Source organism: Anolis carolinensis, chromosome 4, assembly GCF_035594765.1.
Source record: "Anolis carolinensis isolate JA03-04 chromosome 4, rAnoCar3.1.pri, whole genome shotgun sequence".
Classification (NCBI taxonomy): Eukaryota; Metazoa; Chordata; class Lepidosauria; order Squamata; family Dactyloidae; genus Anolis; species Anolis carolinensis.
Genome location: NC_085844.1, coordinates 15,169,357 through 15,193,112, shown reverse-complemented (window position 1 = coordinate 15,193,112; position 23,756 = coordinate 15,169,357). Strand labels below are relative to the sequence as shown.

The following is a 23,756-nucleotide window of genomic DNA, read 5'->3' as shown; positions in this document are numbered from 1 at the left end:
CTGAGGCTAAACATCCTCAACTCTTGAAGCTGCTCCTCATAGGGAATGGTCTCCAGACCTTTGAGCATTTTAGTTGCCCTTCTCTTATTTATTTATTTATTTACAGTATTTATATTCCGCCCTTCTCACCCTGAAGGGGACTCAGAGCAGATCACATTATATACATATAGGGCAAACATTCAATGCCCATATACACATAGAACTGAGACAGAGACAGACGCAGAAGCAATTTAACCTTCTCCTGAGGGTATGTTCGATTCTGGCCACAGGGGGAGCAGCTGCTTCATCATCCACTGCGGTGGCACTTCCTCATTCCAACGTTGTAAATTAGTTAAATTTGCCTCCCCACTTTATAAGTGGTACCTTATTTCCTACTTGATAAATGCAACTATATTTCAGGTTGCTGGGACAGCAATGAGCAGGGGCTATTTTTTATTATTTTTTAATTGATGGGTGCTCACTCCGCCACGGCCTGGCCTCGAACTCTGGACCTCATGGTCAGAGTGATTTATTGCAGCAGGCTGCTCACCAGCCTGCGCCACAGCCCGGCCCCAGATGTTTCTCTGGAAACATCTGGAGCCTCTGGTGGCCGAAGGGATAAAAGCCTGTGACTTGAAGGTTGGGTTGCTGACCTGAAGGCTGCCAGGTTCGAATCCCACCCGGGGAGAGCGCGGATGAGCTCCCTCTATCAGCTCCAGCTCCATGCGGGGACATCAGAGAAGCCTCCCACAAGGATGGTAAAAACATCAAAAAAATCCGGGCGTCCCCTGGGCAACGTCCTTGCAGATGGCCAATTCTCTCACTCCAGAAGCAACTCCGGTTGCTCCTGACACGAAAAAAAATAATCTGGAAACATCCCAGTTTATCAATATCTCTCTTTAATTCTGGTGCCCAGAATTGGACACAATGTTCCAGGTGAGGTCTAACCAAAGCAGAATAGAGGGGCACTATGACTTACCTTGATTTTGATATGATCCGTGGATAAGCTGAGGGCCATTCTGAGGAGAGGGGAAAGCTCCAGTGTTGCCTCAGGAAACCAGCTGCCTCTGGCTGCCACCACTGCCATTTTCCTTTCTAGGTGTTGAAAAATTTCAAAAGAGGTTCCATGTTGGAGAGAGTAGTGGTCGTTGGTGCTTCTTTTAGGTTCTCCTAGTACAGATGAACCTCTTGCCTTTCACTCCTTTACTCAGAGAAGAAGGTTGCTCCATTTAAAATATGAATTAAAGTACAATATTCACATTGATCCATGGACATGTCAAGTCAACTCAGATTAGAGGGGGTTGATTTTTTAACCAACATTTCTAGACTTATACATATATGGTGTGCCTTTGCATTTTGAACTCAGTTTGCAGCAACAAAAGTGTGCTGGTGACAAAAGAAGGAGGAGGTAAGAGAATGGCAACATTTTAAGAGCAGCTGAAAAAGTAGGATTCAGAACTATTTGTGCCAAGTCTGGACACTTGCAGTGTCTATTTTTTTGGGCAAAGGGACATTTAATTGCTAAGTTTTAGCCCTGACAAGAGAATTTGCATGTTGTGGTTTTATTACTGTCACTGAAACATTGTGGATTGGTGACCCTGAGAAGGCAGGACAAGCCAATTTTACTGAGTTAACCAGCCAAGCCTTTTGTTGCCTCTGGGAATTAGCATTTAAACTGATAAATAAAGACTTATGTTTGCAGAGGAGTAGCCAAGCTACTGCTATTGCTTTTTTAAAAGGCTTTTTCCATGATAAAGTTGTTTGTCATTTAGGTGCTGCAAGGTCCTTTTTAATTTCTGAGAAATTTACATTTTTTAACAGAGATTCCTCCTCCCAACACCTGAAAAGAAATTTTGTGAATATAACTCTGCAAAGACGACACATCCTTCTACCTAAATGGGGATATAGAATTTTTCTTCTGCTTCACTAAATAGCAACAAACATCTGAAATGTTTATATGTTTCCTCCAACATATCTTTTGTTCCACCATATCAATGTTTTACCCTAAAAAGATTTTTTAAATGAGGAACTTCCATTGAAATCCATAAGAGTAAAAAGGGAAGCTGGAAAACATCAAATAAATTAAATTTCAAATGCATTTTCATGTATTTATATTGCTAATTCCATGCACATTTCTTTTTGAAAAATTAACTTTCATAAAGGGATACCAGCCTTTTCTCATTTTCCTCATGCCTCAAATGGTTCGGCGTAACTGTATTTTGTGACCCCTAACTATCAAACTCCCAATTTAAAATGATTTCATGTCTTTGGCATTCTGAAGGGCTCCGTGGTGTTTTTTTTTTTTTAAACTTCATTGTAGGTTGCAGCCACCTTCTTAACAAACTCTTATCTGCACCGTTGTTTTCTGCTTAGTGAACACACATCTCCTCTACATAGGCTTTCTCTGTTATTTTCATTTCCATAACATACTTTCAGTTCCTTGGTAGTCCTTCCTTTATTTTCCTCTTTCCTCATTCAAATAATCTGCAGTGTTTCTGACCTGAACATTTCAGTCCAGTATCAATACAGACTAGCTTCATCTCTTACTCAATATCTGCAATGACCACACTGCTACGGGGGCGGTGGAGGCGGTGGAGGTGTTCTAATTTGAAAAATGCACCTAATCCATAGTAAAGGTAAAGGTTTTCCCCTGACGTTAAGTCCAGTCATGACCGACTCTGGGGGGTTGGAGCTCATCTCCATTTCTAAGCCGAAGAGCCGGCGTTGTCCATAGACACCTCCAAGGTCATGTGGCCGGCATGACTGCATGGAGCGCTGTTACCTTCCCGCCGGAGCAGTACCTATTGATCTACTCACATTTGCATGTTTTCGAACTGCTAGGTTGGCAGGAGCTGGGGCTAACAGCGGGCTCTCATTCCGCTCCCGGGATTTGAACCTGGGACCTTTTGGTCTGCAAGTTCAGCATCTCAGCGCTTTAACACACTGTGCCACCACCAGGACTAAATTACTGCAGAACAGAATGAAAACTGGAAATGGCAGAATCTCACGAGTGGTCACAATTGTGCTCACCATTTGAGACCACTCAGATCTTTCAACTACAACTGTATTCCGGACAACAGGTCTTGGTGGCAGGCTTTGCCTACTACAGACAGCCTCCGAGTTTCAAACAAATTACTTTCCTACAGACACACAACAGGAATTGGGAGACAGGTAACACCAATACTCTGCCCACACATCTACTTAGAAAAACACATCCCAGGACCTCATCGCATCACTCATAATACTAAAGATATTTTCACTTGATCATTCTCTAATGTGGTATACACCATCCTCTGCCAACAATGCTGTTTAGCACTTTACTTCGGCCAAACAGTCTCTGCAGCTGAGGATAAAGGAACATAAATTAGATATTAGCAATGGGAATGCCACAAAAGCCAGTTACAGAATGCTTCCTGGGCTATTCACATATACAGTCTACCTATAAAATCTGTTCCCAGGCATCTCAGGAAGTAAACTTAGGCTGTGTCCACACTTACTCAGATATTTGTGGTGAGATGTAACTGAGCTGTTCCAATGCAGACTGGGGGCGTCCCGGAGGTGTTTGGGCATCCAAATGGCCACCTGGGGCCACCACCACTGAGTTGCCACTTGCCATGGCTGCTCCCTCACAGAGGCTTGTTAGTGACATTGCTTTTCCTGGTCACAAGGCTTGGCACCATGTTGTGGCCTCACAAGAAGTAAATGTTGCCAGTAACGTGGCAGTATCTGCAGGATATGTGAATGCAGCATTGGACCAGATACAGCTGTTTGCACCTCCAAAACACCAGAACACCAGAAAAAGAAGCATTAATTCTTTCTCTTTATTTGTTGGGAGGTAGTCTAGGGCAGTCTGCATGGTCAAAGACCACAAAAAGTATTATTGAGGACACTAGCCTCTCCTGCTGCCGCCTGAATGACAAAGAGATGCAGGGTGCATCTCTGTCCATGACCACATGTACAATGCCGGGAACATTGCAAAAGTTCTTGTGCTTCAAAGAAGACCTTGGGAAGCCAAAGCGTCTGCCTCAGCTTCCAATTAGTATGAGAAAGATGTGCTCTCTTTGTGCCGTCTCCTTTATGCTCGTTTGAGGGAAAGGAGTTAATTTAGCTACAGTTAATTTCATGCCCTTCGTAATGGTCCCAATTATATCTTCCTAATTATTTCAAGGCCTCGTGTGCTTTGGTTGAGTGCCTTTTTCAGAAGGGGATATTAAATAACTATCATCTCCCTCATTAATACAATTCAGCAGTATGCAATAAAGAGAAACAAGGAAAGACATGGGCAGGGGAGAGGACTGTGCAGGACAAGGGAAGATTTGTTGTGTTGAGCTAGAAGAGCTGTTTCTGTCACTTTGGGATGGTATGAATGTATCAGGGATGCACACTGCATAGAACAGGATTTGGGGACTGGACTTCAGCTACTGTGGCCAATGTTCAAGAGAGTTGAAGTATAGGAACTTCTACAGTGGCTACCCATCTCAGTATACACTGTGGGTTTGAATAGAAAATCCTACCTTGAAATACTTGAGTGAGTGAGATCCTATGTGGGCAAGATCTTATATTGTGCTTATATAATATGATATTGTTATTGTTGTTGTGTACCTTCAAATCATTTCCAACTTATGGTGACTCTGATATGACTCTGTCATGGGATTTTCTTGGACTGAGAGTATGTGACCCATCAAAAGTTTTAAATTAATATTTTTTCATGCCAAATACAGTAGAGTTTCACTTATCCAATCTTCACTTATCCAATGTTCTGGATTATCCAACTCAGTTTGCCTTTTAGTAGTCAGTGTTTTTGTAGTCAATGTTTTCAATACATTGCAATATTTTGTTGCTAAATTTGCAAATACAGTAATTACTACATAATGGTACCGTGTATTGAACTGCTTTTTCTGTCAGTTTGTTGTAAAACATGTTTTGGTGCTTAATTTGTAAAATCATAATGTAATTCAACATTTAATAGGCTTTTCCTTAATCCCTCCTTATTATCCAACATTTCGCTCATCCAATGTTCTGCTGGCCCGTTTATGTTGGATAAGTGAGACTCTACTGTACTGATATTGTGCAATTGATTGTACATTGGTCAGCGTGCCTGCTTATTGTCCCATTGCACAATTAGAATCATAGAATCAAACAGATGGAAGAGACTCCAAGGGCCATCCAATCCAACCCCATTCTGCCAGGTAGGTACACACAATGAAAGCACCCCTGACAGATGGCCATCCAGTCTCTTCTTAAAAACTTCCAGGGAGGGAGACTCCATCACACTCCCAGGCAGCAGCATATTCCATGGCCAAACAGCTCTTACCATCAGGACATTATTCCTAATGGTTAGGTGGAATCTTTTCCCCTGAAATTTGAATCCATTGCTCTGGATCATAGTCTCCAGAGCAGCAGAAAATACTTGTAGCTGCTCCTAATAGTACATAAAGTGGTACGCTGAAGTCCTTGACAAATACTGTTAGTTGCATACCATCCAAGAATGGGCAGCTGGATGGCTGGAATAGGGCTTCATTCGTCCCACTAGTGTAAGACAACACATAAGTAAATTCCAATGGTTCAGTGGATCTACTGTAATTGGGACTAGTTGGATTTAAACCATCTGAAATGGCTGTGTTTGTGGACTTCTACTGATGAAACTATAAACTGTGCTTGTATAAGGTTGCTTAGATACCAGCTGCATTCTTACCACTATCTTGCCCTAATTACCTACTTACAGGCTGCATCTCCACTGTGGAAGGAATGCAGCTTCATACCATTTTAACTGCCATGGTTCAATGTTATGGAAGCTTGGGAACTGAAGCTTGATGAAGCACCAGCAGCCTTTGGAGGAAAAGGCTAATAACCCTGTAAAACTACAGCTCCCATGATCCCATCGTATTGAGTCATGCCAGTAAAAAGGGTGTCACACTGCATTCATTCTATAGTGTAGATGCAGCCATAGAAAATTAAATTTGTCTGTATTGGAGCATAATGGAAGTAATGTGACATCAGAGCTGAAATACTCCTTATTTCCTCCTTTTTCCCCTCCCCTTGTTTGCAAACTGGTGATTCTTTTTTATCTTATATATTATACTAGCTGTGCCCGGCCACGCGTTGCTGTGGCGAAGTATGGTGGTATGGGAAATAAAGTATTGAGGAATTGGTGGTAGTTAAGGTCAAGGGTAAAGGTTTTCCCCAGGCATTAAGTCCAGTCGTGTCTGACTCTGGAGGTTGGTGCTCATCTCTATTTCTAAGCCGAAGAGCCGGCGTTGTCCGTAGACTCCTCCAAGGTCATGTGGGATGACTGCATGGAGCGGCGTTACCTTCCTGCGAGAGCAGTACCTATTGATGCACTCACATTTGCATGTTTTCGAACTTCTGGGTTGGCAGAAGCTGGGGCTAACAGTGGGGGCTCTCTCCGCTCCCCCAATTCAAACCTGCGGTCTTTCGGTCCAGAAGTTCAGCAGCTCAGCGCTTTAACACGCTGCACCATCAGGGGATATTATTTCCTAAAGGTTGTGAATATACAATATTTCTGATTGGTTTTTTTTTTGTTTGTTGGAGGCAAGTATGAATGCTGCAATTAGGAAAAATGATTAGGATGTAATGGCCTTGCAGCTTTAAAGCATGGCTGTTTCCTCCCTGAGTGAATTTTTTGTTGGGAGGTGTTAGCTGGCCCTGATTGTTTCCTGTCTGGAATTCCCTTGTTTTCAGAGTGGTGTTGTTTGCGATATTTTATGTGCTTCTACTGTCTGTGGCCCTGAGAAAACAGGATTTGCCAGACTTTGATGATGGGAATACTTTGTTGGGAGGTGTTAGCTGGCCCTGATTGTTTCCTGTGTGGAATTCCCCTGTTTATTTACTGTCCTGGTTTTAGAGATTATATTGTTCTGCATTATTCTATCCCAGAAATTATTTCATATTAAAGAAGAATCTCACTTATCCAACATTCGCTTATACAATGTTCTGGATTATCCAACGCAGTCTGCCTTTTCATAATCAATGTTTTTGTAGTCAGTGTTTTAAATTCATTGTGATATTTTAGTGGTAAATTTGTAAATACAGTAGAGTACAGTAGAGTCTCACTTATAAATAAAGTACAGTAGAGTCTCACTTATCCAACATAAACGGGCCGGCAGAACGTTGGATAAGCGAATATGTTGGATAATGAGGAATTAAGGATAACCCTATTAAACATCAAATTAAGTTATGATTTTACAAATTAAGCACCAAAACATCATGTTAGACAACAAATTTGTCAGAAAAAGTAGTTCAGTACACAGTAATGCTATATAGTAATTACTGTATTTATGAATTTAGCACCAAAATATCACGATATATTGAAAGCATTGACTACAAAAATGCGTTGGATAATCCAGAATGTTGGATAAGCGAGTGTTGGATAAGTGAGACTCTACTGTAAATACTACATAGCATTACTGCGCATGGAACTACTTTTTCTGTCAAATTTGTTGTATAATATGATGTTTTGGTGCTTAATTTGTATAACGATTACCTAATTTGATGTTTAATTGGCTTTTCCTGAATCCCTTCTTATTATCCAACATATTCACTTATCCTGCCGGCCTGGTTACGTTGGATAAGTGAGACTCTACTGTATATTTCTAATCTTATATTATCTGCTCAGAACTGGATTATATGAGGTTCCTTCTTCACAGCTGTATAAAATGCACACTGAAGTGAATTATATGGTAGTGTGGAGTAAAGATAATCCAGTGCAAAGCAGATAATATAAGATTATAAATGGGTTATATAGCTGTGTTGAAGGGCCTTGAGTCTACACTGCCATATAATCCAGTGCAAATTAGATAATCTGTGGAAGAAGCCTAAGTGAGGCCTAAATCTGCCTATCCCCTAACTGAAACCTGGCCGTCCCTTGGTTGCTAGGCAACCAAGTGGGCAGAGATTAGCCCTCTAAACTGGCAGCAATTGGATAAAAAAAATTATTGCTCTCCCTCTAATTGGGACTTTATTTTTCTTTTCTTTTTGTTGTATCAACCTTGAGGCGTGGATGATGGGTTGTGTTGTCAAATTTTGAGGTTGGGGGGCCTGTACTTTTGTTGTTTTGTGAGTCGCCGTGATGCCATCACTCTTTTATATATATAGATAGGTAAAGGTAAAGGTATTCCCCTGACATTAAGTCTAGCCGTGTCCAACTCTGAGGGTTGGTGCTTGTCTCCATTTCTAAGCCAAAGAGCCGGCGTTGTCCATAGACACCTCCAAGGTCATGTGACTGGCATGACTGCATGGAGCAGTACCTATTTATCTACTCACATTTGCATTTTTATTGGCAGAAGCTGGGGCTAACAGTGGGATCTCACCCTGCTCTCTGGTTTCAAACCGCTGACCTTTTGGTCAGCAAGTTCAGCAGCTCAGTGGTTTAACCCACTGTGTGTGTGTGTGTGTGTGTGTGTGTATATATATATATACTCTGCCCTTTTCTCTTTTTAATGCTGAAATTGCATAATGACACAAAAATTAAAAAATAAATCAAGAAATCACAGAAGTGCACGAAAGCAGGATTATGTGGGTGTGTGGAAGTATGATTGTGGAACCATGGAATGGCAAATCAATACAATTGTGCAACTGAAGAGATGTGAGATTTTGAAGGTGCTCATCCTGGTATGTAATGTATCTATGATTTATACCAGGGGTCCCCAAACTTTTTAAACAGGGAGCCAGTTCATGATCCTTCGGACCATTGGAGGGCCGGACTATAGTTGGCCACCAAGCAATAATAATTAATAATAGTAATAATAATAACAAAATAATAACAGCAATAATAATAATAAAAAGAGGGTTGGAAGACACCCTTTGGGCCATTCAGTCCAATCCCTTTCTGCCTTTGTGCACCAAAAGCACAAACAAAGCACCCCTGACAGATGACCACCCAGCCTCAATGTTAATAATAATAATAATAATAATAATAATAATAATAATAATAATAAAGAGGGTTGGAAGAAACCCCTTGGGCCATTTAGTCCAATCCCCTTCTTCCTTTGTGCACCAAAAGCACAAGCAAAACATCCCTGACAGATGGCCACCCTGCCTCAATGTTAATAATAATAATAATAATAATAATAATAATAATAATAATAATAATAATAATAATAAAGAGGGTTGGAAGAAACCCCTTGGGCTATTTAGTCCAATTGCCTTCTGCCTTTGTCCACCAAAAGCTGTTAGTATTGCCCCTGACAGATGTCCACCCAGCCTCAATGTTAATAGTAATAATAATAATAATAATAATAATAATAATAATAATAATAATAATGGTTGTAAGAGGCCCCTTGGGTCACTTAGCCCAACCCCCTTCTGCCCTTGTGCTGTGGGGGCCAGATAAATGGCTTCGATGGGCCGCATCCGGCCCCCGGGCCTTAGTTTGGGGACCCCTGATTTATACCATCATGGCTATAGCGAAATGGTAGGGTTGGTTCACTAGGCTACACTGTTAACTTTCAATTCCTCTTCTCCCTATAGTACTTTTTCCTGGAATGCCTTCTGAAACTTTGGGTCTCTTTTGGGACGAAGCATCCTTGGGTTCTTATTTGTTCCACCAGCAACCCCTTCTTCCTCCGATGCATCAGAACAACCTAATTCCAGTGTGACTGAAATAGACTCAAAATGATCATTCCACTAGTCAGCCCTAGAGGAAAAGCAATTTATAAAGTGCGGGTTGGTTAAGAAGCCGCTGCAATGACATTTAAGTAAATGAAGACAACAGAAGGACACAATTAAAACAAGATTGCTGGCTTTTTATTAATTTTTAGAACTCGCCTTCTTCTTGTTCGCTCCAAGATGATGGTGAAGACTATTTGAAATGCTCTCATTAATGGAAGCTAATAAAACAACGATAATACAGTACTAAAATAAATGTTTGTACTTAATTACTCTTCCTAGCATAATAGCGATCATGTTACAAATCGAGCAATGTCTCCAATTCTATAATATTGGTGCTGAGCAATATGGACAATGTTCCATACTGAAAATGGCTTACTGTGTTTCTAGATGGCACGATGCTATTATTGCAGAACTCAAATACTATAACTGGGGTTTGAGTCGAGTTGCTAGGTATTTTTTTTAATAAGGTATGTGGCTTCTTTGAGCCCCCAAAAGCTTGTCCCTTGGACTGTAAGTAATGGCTCCTAGTTGAGGGTTTGAAAGCTTTTCCTTTTATGTAGACCCAGCAAGATACCAAATAAATCATGAAATTTTTAAGCATAGGTCTTTCATGAAGACAGAAATGTATACACTATCTAATTTATGAATATGGGTAATATGTTAATTTTACAGAGAAACACATGCCTGCATTAACTGAAATTAATACTTTCATTTGGTAGTCAAACTTGTTGATAGTTGCTTCCTGAGTATTAGCCCTGCTCATCATGACTTTTGACTGCCTTTTATTGATATATCAAAAACCTGGCAATCCTAGTTTTGATCCTAATTACATCCTAGATTAGAGATAGCAAAAGATATACCTTGGGCCAGATGTAGTCCTCTTGACTCTGGCTCCTATTCTCTGCCCAAAATGCCCTCCCTTTTGTTGTTGTTGTTGTTGTTGTTGTTGTTGTTGTTGTTGCCCTGCGTTTTCTCTCCACAATGGAGACTTGAAGTGGCTTGTAATAATGGTTCCTTAAATTTAAACTGCTTGGAAATGGCTTTCTGTTCAATAATTATATCTCACACTCTGGGGTAACTATTGGCTTTTTCATTCACTCAATGTATTTTGGCATATAGAAACCTTTGTTTCAAATCTAGAAAGCCAAAATTCAACTATGATCCCCAATTATAATAGTAGTAGACCTTTTGAACCAATGGAAACTTGTTAAGTCAACACTTCCATAAGTCCCATTGATTTGGTGGTTCTGTTTTAGAAGGAAATAACCACTGGATTTAGATTGAAATGACCTAAGGTGCATATATGCCTTGGAATTAATGCAGGTTGATGCCACTTTTAATTGCCATCACTCAATGCTATGGTATCATAGCTGCTATAATTTGGTGAGACAACAGCATTCTTTGGCAAAAAAAAAGGCTAAAGACCTTGTTTGCTGGATCCTTTAAGATTCATGAGAGACCTTGAGGTTTATAGGAGGTATAATCTAAACAGAGTGTCCAAGCTTTACCTTTCTTAGATTGATATCACTATACTCCTATTGATGCAGTGTTGAATTGCATTGACTTTTTCAGCTGCCACAAATTATACTAATTTACTTTTTGACCTTTCTACTGTGAGAATGCTCTGGTCACAACTGTTGGTATTACCCCATTTCAGTGATGCTCTGAATGACATGGTTTTGATTGCATGTGCTACATACACATTCTATTGACTTTGCTGCCACTGCTTTTACCAAATTTCATTTTGGTCTGGTCTAGTATGGGAGGATGTCCATGGAGAAGACATCATGAGATATTGCAGTCTGTGATTTCAACCCTAGTGATGCTACTGGATCTATTTGCCACACCACACAATGCTTATGCACCCTGGTTGTAAAGATGCCCAAAAAGAATCACAGCATTAGCTTGTGGCCATCAGCCAAATCCGAGCAGGAATAGCCTGGCTTCAGCTGCTTCTCTTCCTCCACAGTCTACCTCTCTATTTCTGTCTCCTCCTGGGTGAAAAGGGGATTTTGACTGAGTCACCCTTTGGCACAAGCTCGCTCCTTTTGTAACTCTTTTTAGCAGGCGTACGCACAAGAAGGGGCATGTGGTCCTCTGCCAAGGAAGCAAGCATGCTGCTCTCCACAGAGGAGGCCGCCCAGGACGCCTGGGGCCGTGAAAGAAAGGAAATGAAATGGGCTTCTTGGGGGGTGGACACAAAGGAGAGAACAGGGCGAGAGTCAGAGGGGAAGGAGAGTACGGTGGGCGACAAGGCTGGGACAAGGCAATAAAGAAAGGCCTGTTGGAGCGGAACAATGGCTTCTTTAATCTGCGATGCAGTTTGCAGGATGTTTCGTCAACGGAGCACCTGCTGTACCACTAAGGCTCCAAAATAAAGCATCCCAGCCAGGTGACTATTAGCACTGCTGGCACTGCCTACCCGAAATGCATTTGGCCGGGTTCCCAGAGCTCAGCTTTGATCCAGATTAGCTTCAGGTTCCACTTCCAAGCAATGACTGTAGTAAAGTCATTGCTGTCCTTCCTTAATGGATCAATATTTTATGCCTGAAATAACTGAAAGATGTCTGGTAGGGAGAGGAAGTTAAGGACAGGGATGGATTGGAAGATCACAGTTGTTTTCTGCCATCAGGCAACGTCTGGATCTGTTTCTCTCCCCTCTTTGGTATTGTGTTTATCCAGAGTGGTTGCATTAAAAGTTTACAGATTGTTTTGGCTTTCTTGCAAAGCTTGCTTTGGCAACGCAGCATCCGGGCTCTAAGAAGATTACTGTTATTTAATGTTTGTTTATTATGTAACAGTCTCCTGATGATTTTTCAGTACTCCTTTCTTGGGGAAAATGCTCTTTTTGCACTTAAATGAGCCTTATTTGTCCCCATTAATACTTGTGGGTTAAAGCCTTGTGACTTGAAGGTTGATTTGCTGATTTGATAGCTGTCAGGTTCGAACCCAACCCAGGGAGAGCATGGATGAGCTCCCTCTATCAGCTCCAGCTCCATGCGGAGACATGAGAGAAGCCTCCCACAAGGATGGCCAAAACATCAAAACATCCAGGCGTCCCCTGGGCAACATCCTTGCAGACGACCAATTATCTCACACCAGAAGCAACTTGCAGTTTCTCAAGTCGCTCCTGACATGGAAAAAAAAAACTTTCAGGACCAGTACCAATGATTTCATGTATACACATCTGACAAAATATGTCTGTGTTAGAAGTTTACTACATCCTCCAGGCGTTCCTATGATATTCTTCTACTTGATGTTACTACAGAATCAAACTGGCAAATTCACAGAGAAGACATAGTCAGTTCTCCATATGCATGGATTCTGTATCCACTTTCAGACAAGCAAACCTTGATTTTACCATTTTACATAAAGGACACTGTTTTAGTATGTTGTCGTATATAATGTGGCTTGAGCATTCACAGATTTTGGTATTCATATATTGGTCTTGGAAACTAATCTCAGCAGGTACTAAAGGCCTATAGTAACTTCCTGCAGAAGTTATTTATGCAATAGGGTTTGCTAGTATTGCTTTAAATATCCAAAAAGTGGGGCAGGGAAAAATATCAAGGGAATGGAAATGGAGCAAATAGAAAAACCATGTGATTTGTTTTCATTGCCTCACTCTCCGTAATGCTAGGAATTTGGACACTAATTTTTTTTTCATGGGGGGTCAGAATTTTTATTTTGAGAGGCCATAGCCTCATTCTCCTCCATATTTTACTGAATGAGTGAATAAATGTTTATTTCAGTCAATGACCAGCATTAAAACAAACAATAAGAGGTAAATAAAACATCCGTTTTTACATTAAACCACAATTTTTAAAAACAGACTTTAAAAAAATGTCAAATATGTGGATTCAAAAGTCTGGAAAAGGTCTGTTTTTGCCGCAGTGACTGCAGAAATGGGTCCAAACCAAAGAGGGGAAAAAACTAATATATGTTCTCTCTCTAAAGAGACAGGTGTGCAATTCTTCCACCTTAAGGCTAGCGTTTAACAACTGTGGCTGCTAGACAACAATCAATGGTTTCGGGATGGCTTCAATAAATCACATTTATATTTTTTTCTGACCCAGAGGGATTCCTGGTCAGAATAGCACATCTTTTGTCGTCTCAGACTCCAAGGCACAAATGTCAGGTTGCATAATTGCTTTTAGGAAATCGGTTCCACTTTCTGAAAATCTGAGTTGCCTTTAGAAGAGTGTTCCTCAAACTGCCCTGAGATATAAAATAGTATATCTGTGGCCGTGTAACTTAAATGTGTGAAGTTAGACATGACCAAAATGTTAAGTTGGGAAGAGCCAGCCTGGTGTAGTGATTTGAGAGTTAGTTAGGATTCCAGGAGACTGTGGTTCAAATCCTTACTCATCCATTGAGTGATCCTGAGCAATTCAAACCCTCTCAGCCTTTGAGGAAGGCAATGGCAAACCTCAATTGAAGAAATCTTGCCAAGAAAACCCTACCAGACAAACGTACATCAATTTAAGTGCACATAATAGCACAACCAAAGGTAAGGGATGGGAAGGACTGATGCAATTCTCCTTGGCTAAGTGGCTCAAGAATAAAAACCACCTTCCTTTCCATCATTACTTCTTGAAAGCAGAAAGAACATTTGCATTAATTGGATGTTTCAGAACAAATGTAATCCAGTGCAAGACCTACAAGAACCTTGCACTTGAATACATTTGGGAAATGTAGGGAAAGGATATACACTTTTTCCAGCTTCCCTTTACTAGAAAATGTAACTGTAAAAACAGATGCAGTTTCCACTTTTATCCTCAGTTTCATGGTCTATCACATGTTATAGATCAAAATTTCAGAGTGTCGTGAATTAGAATTCTTCCCAAGAATCTCGGAATCAGTGAGGTTTCCTTGGCTTTTTATACATCTATACAGTATGATACACACATCCCGCATCCACAGGAGAAGTATCTGTGGTGTAATTATTCATTTCTGACAAAATACATTCGCTCTAGGTATTTTCTAGGTTTTCAAGCATGACTCCATGTGGTGACACCATTCAAGAAGGATATTGACAGGCTGGAACACATCCAGAGGAGAGTGACCAAAATGGTGAGTGCCCTGAAACAATGCCCTATGAGGAGCCAAATATGTTTAGCCTCAATGTTTTATTGTGTCAGAAGAGAACATACTGCAATTCATTACAGGTGTGAGAGAATTGGCTGTCTACAGAGACATTGCCCAGGAGACCCCGGATGAGTTACCATGTGGCTGGGAGGCTTTTCTCATGTCCTCGCAAGCTAGTGCTGATAGATGGGAATTCACCCCTCTCGTGGATTTGAACTGGCAACCTTCAGGTCAGCAACCCAACCTTCAGGTTGGCAGTTCAGCCGGCACAAGGGTTTAACCTATTAGCCTCAAGAAAAGAAGGTTAGGGAGTGACATTTAGCCAAGTTTCAGTATTTGAAAGGATAGAATCATAGAATCCACATAAACGTTACCAAAAATGTCCTGACAAATACAGCTGTTCAACTATGAAACGTACTGCCTCGGAGTGTGGCGGAGTCTCCTTCTCTGGAGGTTCTAAAGAGAGATTGGATGGCCATCTGCCAGGAGTGCTTTGATTGTGTATGTTCCTGCCATGACTGGGAGTTGGAAGGAACACCCCTGAGTTTTTCTTCCAACTCTATGATTCTATCATTCAAAAGCTTCCCTCACTTGGGTATCTGTCCTTTCCTCTCCAGAGCGGTCCCCCTTCCCTCTTCACCCCCAAACGGCTCTTTCTCTCTTCTTCTGAAAGTTTTACTGGGCCACCTTCTATCCTTTCTCCTAATCTTGGTGGAGTCAGCAACACAGCTATGAATGAGTGAGCAATGGGTAAAGTAGTAGTGGACATTTAAAATATCAGCCTTGACAGAAGTGTTAGTTTTTAAAAAGAGGAGATGTTATGGAAAATAAAAATGTACACATGGTCATGTTAAGAGCCAGCATGGTATAGTGGGTTGGGCATTGGGCATGACTCTGGAGAAAGGGTTTCGAAACTCCACTGAGCCATGTAAACACACTGGCTGATCTTGGGCAAATCACATATTCACAACCCCACAAACCCTTGTGACACATTCACCTTAGCGTCACCATGGCTCAGATACTACTTTAAGGCAGGCAACAACAAATTGGAACCCAACTATATGCCTGCCTCAAAGTACATGGCTTAGATTTTCCTACAGAATATGTACACCACCATGCCTGTTCCTGACCCAGACTCCTTCAGGATTGGCATCCACGCCTAGTCATATCTTGTTTAAGAACAAGAGATGGAGGCTCCTTCCACACAGCTGTATAAAACCCACATTGAACTGGATTATATGGCAGTGTGGACTTAGATAATCCAGTTCAAAACTGATATTGTGGGAGCTGCGGTGGTACAATGGGTTAAACCCTTGTGGCAGCTGAACTGCTGACCTGAAGGTCAGGTCAAGAGGAGGAGAGCTCCTGTCTGTCAGCCCCAGCTTCCCATGCAGGGACATAAGAGAAGCCTCCCAAAGGATGATAACACATCTGGGCATCCCCTGGGCAACATCTTTGTAGATGGCCTATTCTCTCACAGCAGAAGTGACTTGCAGTATGTTCTCAATTTTCTTTTGATACGATAAGAAATACTGCTTTTCTATTCTGAGTTATATGTCTGTGTGGAAGGGCCCTGAGCTGCCTGAGAAATGGGCAATGCCACATTGGAGCATGGGCAAGGCATTATATTAACAATAACCGTGTCATCTTTTCCTCCCAAAACAGAGACTGGCTTTGTTTCTATTAATATTTCATGTAAGCCAGCTGGTACGGCTGGAAGGAGCCAATCCTAATGAACTCCATTTAAACCTCTTTTTTTATTAGCTTATAAATGTGATCAGGTTGATGGATACTGTTTAATAGGACCTCTTCTCCACCCATTCTCTAACGCCCCTTCTCTCCCCATTCCTAGGGCTCCTCCTGCGGTGCCCGGCCTCCATCAATCCAGGAGGTCAGTAAATCTGCATCCAGCTGAGTGGCTGCCTGGCTTTAATGAGCTGATTTGTAATCCCCAGCACTGCACTGCGGTAGCGTTTTTGGGAAGAAAGCTGAGCTCAGACGCCAGCCAAGCCAAGCCAGAGCAAGAGGGAAGAAAGAGACAGAGAAAAAGAGAGGAAAGGAGATGAAGAAAGAGAGAGATGTAAGAAGGAGATGTGTGTGTGTGTGTAACAGCAGCCAGGAAGCAAGTGTGGAACCAGGGAGGGCCTGGCAAAAGTAGATTAATGCAGTGTAATAGAATCACTCCCATTCTGGCTGATGCAAGCCACTGCAAGCACAGTCGCCTGTCATTAATCAGCCAGCACGACTGGGATGTCATCTGAATTCTTCTTTTTTTAAAAAAATGAATGACTGTTGGTTTAGGCATTTGGGAGAATCAAATGGACATCAGCAAGATTTGGAAGGGACTTTTTTTTGGAGGGGTGCTGTAGTTTTTAATTGTAGTTTTAAATGTATTTTAGTTTTTTGTTCCATAATACAAACTATTTCATTGAAGTTTTTAATATTCATATTGCAATGCATTTAACTCTGTTTTAATTGTATGGCAACATATCTGCTGTTTTATCCCTCGAGGTGGGATAAACATAAAGTAAATATATACATAAATAAGATCTTAAGACAATAACAATAATAATAATAATAATTATAATCCTACACTTTATATATATATTCTGCCCTTCAGCCCTAGGAGACTCAAGGTGGAATATAGCATTTACATACATAGGCAACATTCAATGCCTTTACAATCATATACAATGGGACTGACAGACACAAACAAAGGCAGAGGCTTCTCCTTTCATTTCTGGCTTCTGGAGGCGGTACTCCTCTCTAGCTCTGGGGAGGTGCTTTTTTTCTCCATTTTCAAGCCAAAGAAGAGCATGGGCCATTGTTACTTCCTGGTTGTGTGGCCAGCAAGATTGCTTGGAGCATCTTTTTGCCTTTTTCCACTGAAGCGGTACCTATTTACCTACTCACATTTGCATGTTTTCGAACTGCTAGGTTGACAGAAGCTGGAGCTTACAGATGGGAGCTCATCCTGTCTTGCGAATTCAAACTGCTAACATTCAGAACAGCAGTTCAGCCAACCTTCATGTCAGCAGTGCAATGGCACAAGGGTTTATAACCTATTGCGCCACCACTGCCAAGTCAGAGGATCATAGAATCATAGGGTTGGAAGAGGCCCCAGGGACCATCCGGTCCAACCTCATGGCATGCAGAAAAAGCACAATCAAAGCACCCTTGACAGATACCCATCCAACCTCTATTTCAAAGCCTCCAAAGAGGCTTCTACCAGATTCGGAGGCAGTGAATTCCACTGTTGAACAGCTCTTATGGTCAGGAGGTTCTTCCCAACATTCAGGTGGAATCTCCTTTGCTGTAGTTGTTGTGCAGGCACAGATGTTCTCCCACCTGAGGCTCCAATCCACACCACTCTTCCAAATCCTGCTTATGGAATCAACCCTCCACATTAGTGCCACTATCCCACCGAACAGAGATGCAATCAAAAAACATGCATATAATTCCAATTGCGATCATGTCAGTGGTGAATCCAGTACAAATTTTAGCTTTCCAAAGTGCTGAACCCTAATCCTCAAATCAGGAGCAGTTGCTTTAAATAGCTAAAGGTAAAGGTTTCCCCCTGACATTAAGTCTAGTTGTGTCCAACTCTGGGGGTTGGTGCTCATCTCCATTTCTAAGCCAAAGAGCCGGCGTTGTCCGTAGACACCTCCAAGGTCATGTGGCCGGCATGACTGCATGGAGTGCCGTTACATTCCTGCCAGAGTGGTACCTATTGATCTACTCACATTTACATGTTTTCAAACTGCTAGGTTGGCAGAAGCTGGGGATAACAGCTAGAGCTCACCCCGCTCCCCGAATTTGAACTGCCAACCTGCCCGAGTTTATGCATTTTCTGCTTGTTCCAAAGCTTATCCTTTTCCAAGAAAATGTTTCTCCCTCCTTGCTTGGTACTGTCATGGCACAGATCCTGTGATCAGCTGCCAGAGTAAACAGGAGTAGGAAGTGAGTACATCTTTGTCTTATGTTTGTATTTACTTTCAATCTAATTGGCAATAAAACAAATCTGGAGCCTAGCAGCGTAGAGATTTCAGTGCTTCTCTCAATGGATTCCCTGAAGCTCAAGGCAAAGATCACAGCTAAGTTAGACACTGTTTAGAAGAAGCATTTTTCAAATTCAAGAAGGAAGTAATTGAATTACCGGAAGAGTTTTGGCATAAAACTACTGGGAGCAACACTCCTTCCAAGTTATATATTTATGCCTCACTTAGCTAGCAGTGGAAATCCATTTCTGGAACAGTAGGACTGCTCTCTGGATTTGGATCCCCAACACTCACAAAGATATTGTGAGAGTTGTGGATGGCAGATCCATTCCAATCCATATTGGTTTTCCATCTGTGCATTTGTGAGCATATTTTACCATAGTTTTAGAACTGGAATATGATGTGGCCAAGTTCTTACATTAGGGCTGTACACTATTAACCTCTGCACATAAAGATATGTATACATTGTATTAGGCAACCCTTTTGCTAAATGTCAACATTGCACCCACTGAACCAAGACACCAAAAGTGCAATTATTGCAAGCTCAAGATACATCTTTGCATGCATAGTTTTGTGAGGCACTAGCCTCTACTCTTTGGTAGAGATGGTTAAAGGTCTTGTAAAAGCCATATATCCCCATGATTCCATAGCATAGAGCCATGGCAGTTAACGTGGCATCAAATTGCATTAATTATACAGTGAAGATACAACTTGGTTTGCTTTTTGGCAAATATGAGCTACCTATGCACAATGTTTGATTGATTTCAGGATTGAGATAACAAAATAGAGGACTTTAATGGAGACAAATGGAGGAGACAGGAGGGAATATCATGACAAACGGAAGGAAGGAAGGAAGGAAGGAAGGAAGGAAGGAAGGAAGGAAGGAAGGAAGGAAGGAAGGAAGGAAGGAAGGAAGGAAGGACAAGACAGAGGATATTTCGCAAGAAGACAGAGTTTGTCTCCCATACCAAGCAAACACCCTGATTAAAAATTACACCATGACAAGCACTCTCCGCATGAGCATGAAACGATCATTACGAATCACCGTATAAATAATACATGCTAAAATGCTTCCATGCGCCATCAATATTGACCTTGCTTAATTATTGATAATGGGAATATGCTCCCTTGAAACTCTGCTGAAAGACCTCCTCCTGTTTTCCCCATAGGGTTTTTTTTTTTTGGTAGTGATTGGCACCCCCCACTCCAAAAAAAAAAAAAAAGGGTATGTGCACTCTCCTTCATCTTAGTAAACAACCACTGGATTTCAGTAAAAGCTCTTTGTAATTTCCTTTAAATATGTGCTCTATGAAGAAAACAGAACATATATCCAAGAAGGTGTGGATGACATGGACATCCAAAAGGAACAGTGTGTGGTGTAGTTCTTGAACTACAGCCTGGGGGACCAGTGTCTGAATCCCTGCTCAACTATGGAAACCCCTTGAATGATCTTGAGTGAGTCACACAATCTTGGCTCCAGAAGGAGGCAAAGGCAAACCTTCTCTGAATGAATTCTGCCAAGAATGTCCCAGGAAGGTTTCTGCATAAGGCAGATACAACTTGAAGGCACACAACAACAGCATCCAAGGCGTTGAAACTATCACCAAAATAAGTCTTGGACAATTCCTTTAAAATTCAGAGTAAAACCTGGAACACTTTTACCACCAACTGACATGGAAGCCACCAGCCACCATATTATTCCTGCTGAAATTACTTATTCAGCCAGGTGACTTATTCAGCAAAAACATAGGCTGGATCTACACTGTATATAGGGTCATTCCATGCCAAGTGGTCTAAACCATCCCACCATCATATCTCCAATTTTGTTCAAATTTTAGCTGTAGTGCCAGTCAGGTGTTAAACCAGGTTTCCCAAAATTTGAGATCTTTAATTTCAATGGTTGCTGATCTAGACCCACTTACCTGAAGAGTCTTCAGTCAGCATGTGCACAACATTTTACAAAATGCTATTTTTGAGGTCTAATAAAATTGAAACTAAATGTATAAAAATGGCTACTAAATTGAAATCCCATACAGTTGTTTTTTTTTTGCTGATTCCAATGAAATTAATTTTAACATTATGGATGAAAAATCCAGTCAAACAGGTTGACTCAAAGTGTGCATTGAAATATATTCCAACTGCAACAATTTTCATGCAAACAAAGATATGGACTTGAAATTTTGACCAAGCATTATGTTTGTGCTGGACATAATCCTGCCAAATTTGCAACTACCCAGCATCTATAACTGCCCTGCAGGATCTCTTCAAGTTTGGCACTTTCAGCGCAAATGGTAAAATCCACCGAAGTTCAAAGCCAATTATTTAAAAAGAGTGCCTGAATATGCTTGTAAATAGTATCATCTGAAAGAGAAAATTTGCTCTAGATAAAGATAAAGGTTTTTTCCCTGACATTAAGTCCAGTCGTGTCCGACTCTGGGGGTTGGTGCTCGTCTCTGTTTCTAAGCTGAAGACCCGGTGTTGTTCATAGACGCCTCCAAGATCATGTGTCCGGCATGACTGCATGGAGTGCCGTTACCTTCCCACCAGAGCGGTACCTATTGATCTACTCACATTTGCATGTTTTCAAACTGCTAGGTTGACAGAAGCTGGGGCTAACAGTGGGGGCTTACTCCGCTCCCCGGATTCAAACCTGCAACCTTTTGGTCTGCAAGTTCAGCAGTTCAGTGCTTTAATACGCTGTGCCACCAAGGGCTCCCCGGTGTAGAATTTTGCTCTACAAGACTGATATGTTTTTGTTTTACAATGTTACCATTGAGTATCAATTTACTCGGGTCAAAGTATGTTAAATATCACATTGAAACCAGCATCCCCATCGCCATAGAGGCCACGCCCAATAGGCATGCAATAACTAGCAGGACCATGAGGATGCAAAAAGCAAAATGCATAAATGCACAAAATATAACACTTGGCATGGAATGGCCCTATAATGCATTTTCAGAATGCACTGCAGTTTAACTGCATTGAACTGGATTTTACAGCAGTGTAGATTCATGTAATCCAGTTCAATGCAGTTAAACTGCATTATTTGGTAGATCCACCAGCCATATCCTTCCACATAGCTTTGCTATTGAGGACCAGTTAGAGTAAAAGCTTCTGCATTTCCACTTGCTTGCTTTCCCCAGTCCATGCTCTGGCTGCCCAGACTTTGGCCTTTAGAGCAATCCATTCTCCCCTTCAGAGCAGCATTTAAGCCCCTGCAGTTATCCGTAAGGGCCCATCCTTTTAATTGATATGACCGCCCAAACTTTCTTGCTTTTGTCCTCTTTCTCTTTGGCTAAAATGAAATCTTAAATATTCCACTCCTGACCTTTGGTGGAAGGGGGATTTAATTACCTGCACAGTTTACATAAATTATATGCCCTGTTTGTCTAAGATTAATCCTTTGCAGAAATCAATAGAGCCAGGGAGCCGTCCAGAGAAAATGGCTCCTTACAAATGCCACCAAAGGTCACAAGAATCTTTCAGTACAAAGGGCACGGGAGCAAGGGAGACAGTCTGTGACACATCCTTGTCATCAGCCGGCCGGTGTGTGTTACTCCCCCTTCCCCCTTTGCCTTCTCCAGCCATCAAACGATTTATCAGTTGTTAGAGGACACGGGGTACGGCCTTAAGATGGATCTGAATGAATTCAATTATCTGACCACTCTGAATGTGATAGACCTTTCCTGAATACTCAAGTGAGGGTCAGCATGAAGCTACCTACAAGTAATGTGTCAGGTGTAGTTTTTTTAGCAAACAAATGTGGTGCAGTGGTCTAAGTGTTGGATTAGAGCTTCAAGGAACCAGTCTTTGAATCTCAACAACACCACCATTTTATACCATCTTAATGAATGTTGAGTTATTCATTCATTTGTATGCCGTCACCATCCATTGACTTCCTGGTTAGGACTTCCAAGTATAGTAGAGTCTCGCTTATCCAACATAAATGGGCTGGTAGAATGTTGGATAAGCGAAAATGTTGGATAATAAGGAGGAATTAAGGAAAAGCCTATTAAACGTCAAATTAAGTTATGATTTTACAAATTAAGCACCAAAACATCATGTTTTAGAACAAACCAACAGAAAAAGCAGTTTAATACATGGTAACATTATGTAGTCATGACTATATTTACGAATGTAACACCAACATATCACAATGTATTGAAAACATTGACTACAAAAACACTGACTACTAAAAAGCAGACTGTGTTGGATAATACAGAATGTTGGATAAGTGAAGGTTGGATAAGCGAGAGACTACTGTACTAGCTTGCATGGCTAGTATTTGGATGACAGACCACCAATGAATATCAAGTTCTGTGGGCTATATTTCAGGAGAAACTGCAAAAACCACCTTTGAGTAATCCCTATCCCAGGTTGGATCTACACTACCCTATATCTAAGTATCAAATCCCGTATTTTCTTTGAACTGGATTATATTGAGTCTACACTGCTAGATAATCATGGATAAGAAGATAATCTGGAATCAAATCCTGGGATATAGGGCAATGTAAATCCAGCCTAATAGCCCACCTACATTGCCAAATAAAATCCATATTATCTACTTTGAACTGGATAATCCAGTTCAAAGCAGATAATCTGGATTTTATATGGCAGTGAAGGGCTCTTCCACACAACCATATAACCCAGAATAACACAGCAGATAAAACAAAATATCTGCTTTGAACTGGATTATCTGAGTCCTCACTGTCATATAAACCAGTTAAATGTGGATTTTATACAGCTGTGTGAAAGGGGCTGTAGACGGGGAACCTAAGAAAAGCTTATAGAATTAATGGGATCACCATAAAATGACAGGCAACTTGAAGACACAAACACACACGTCATCCTCTGAGTGACTTGTGATACCATTCCGTTCCTTATGCAATTCCTGACTGGTTGGACATTGCTGTCCTTTGCCTTCACAGAATCATAGAGTTGGAAGAGACTACATGGATCAACCAATTCCACCCCCTGCCATGCAGGAAAAACACAATCAAAGCACTCCTGGCAGATGGCCCTTCTCAGTGATATTAACAGGTTGGCAAAACTTGACATAAT

The 23,756-nt window shown here is 41.3% G+C and overlaps 1 long non-coding RNA gene across 1 annotated transcript in view; it reads left to right on the top strand.

Annotated features, from left to right (window-relative positions):
* The first annotated feature begins 16,593 nt into the window (after nt 1–16,593).
* LOC134298786 (uncharacterized) overlaps nt 16,594–23,756 on the top strand; it is a 38,349-nt gene continuing 31,186 nt past the window's right edge. Inside the window, exons 1-2 of the long non-coding RNA XR_010005867.1 lie at nt 16,594–16,777; nt 23,624–23,735. This is a non-coding gene — a long non-coding RNA (uncharacterized LOC134298786). The remainder of the gene's footprint in view (nt 16,778–23,623; nt 23,736–23,756) is intronic.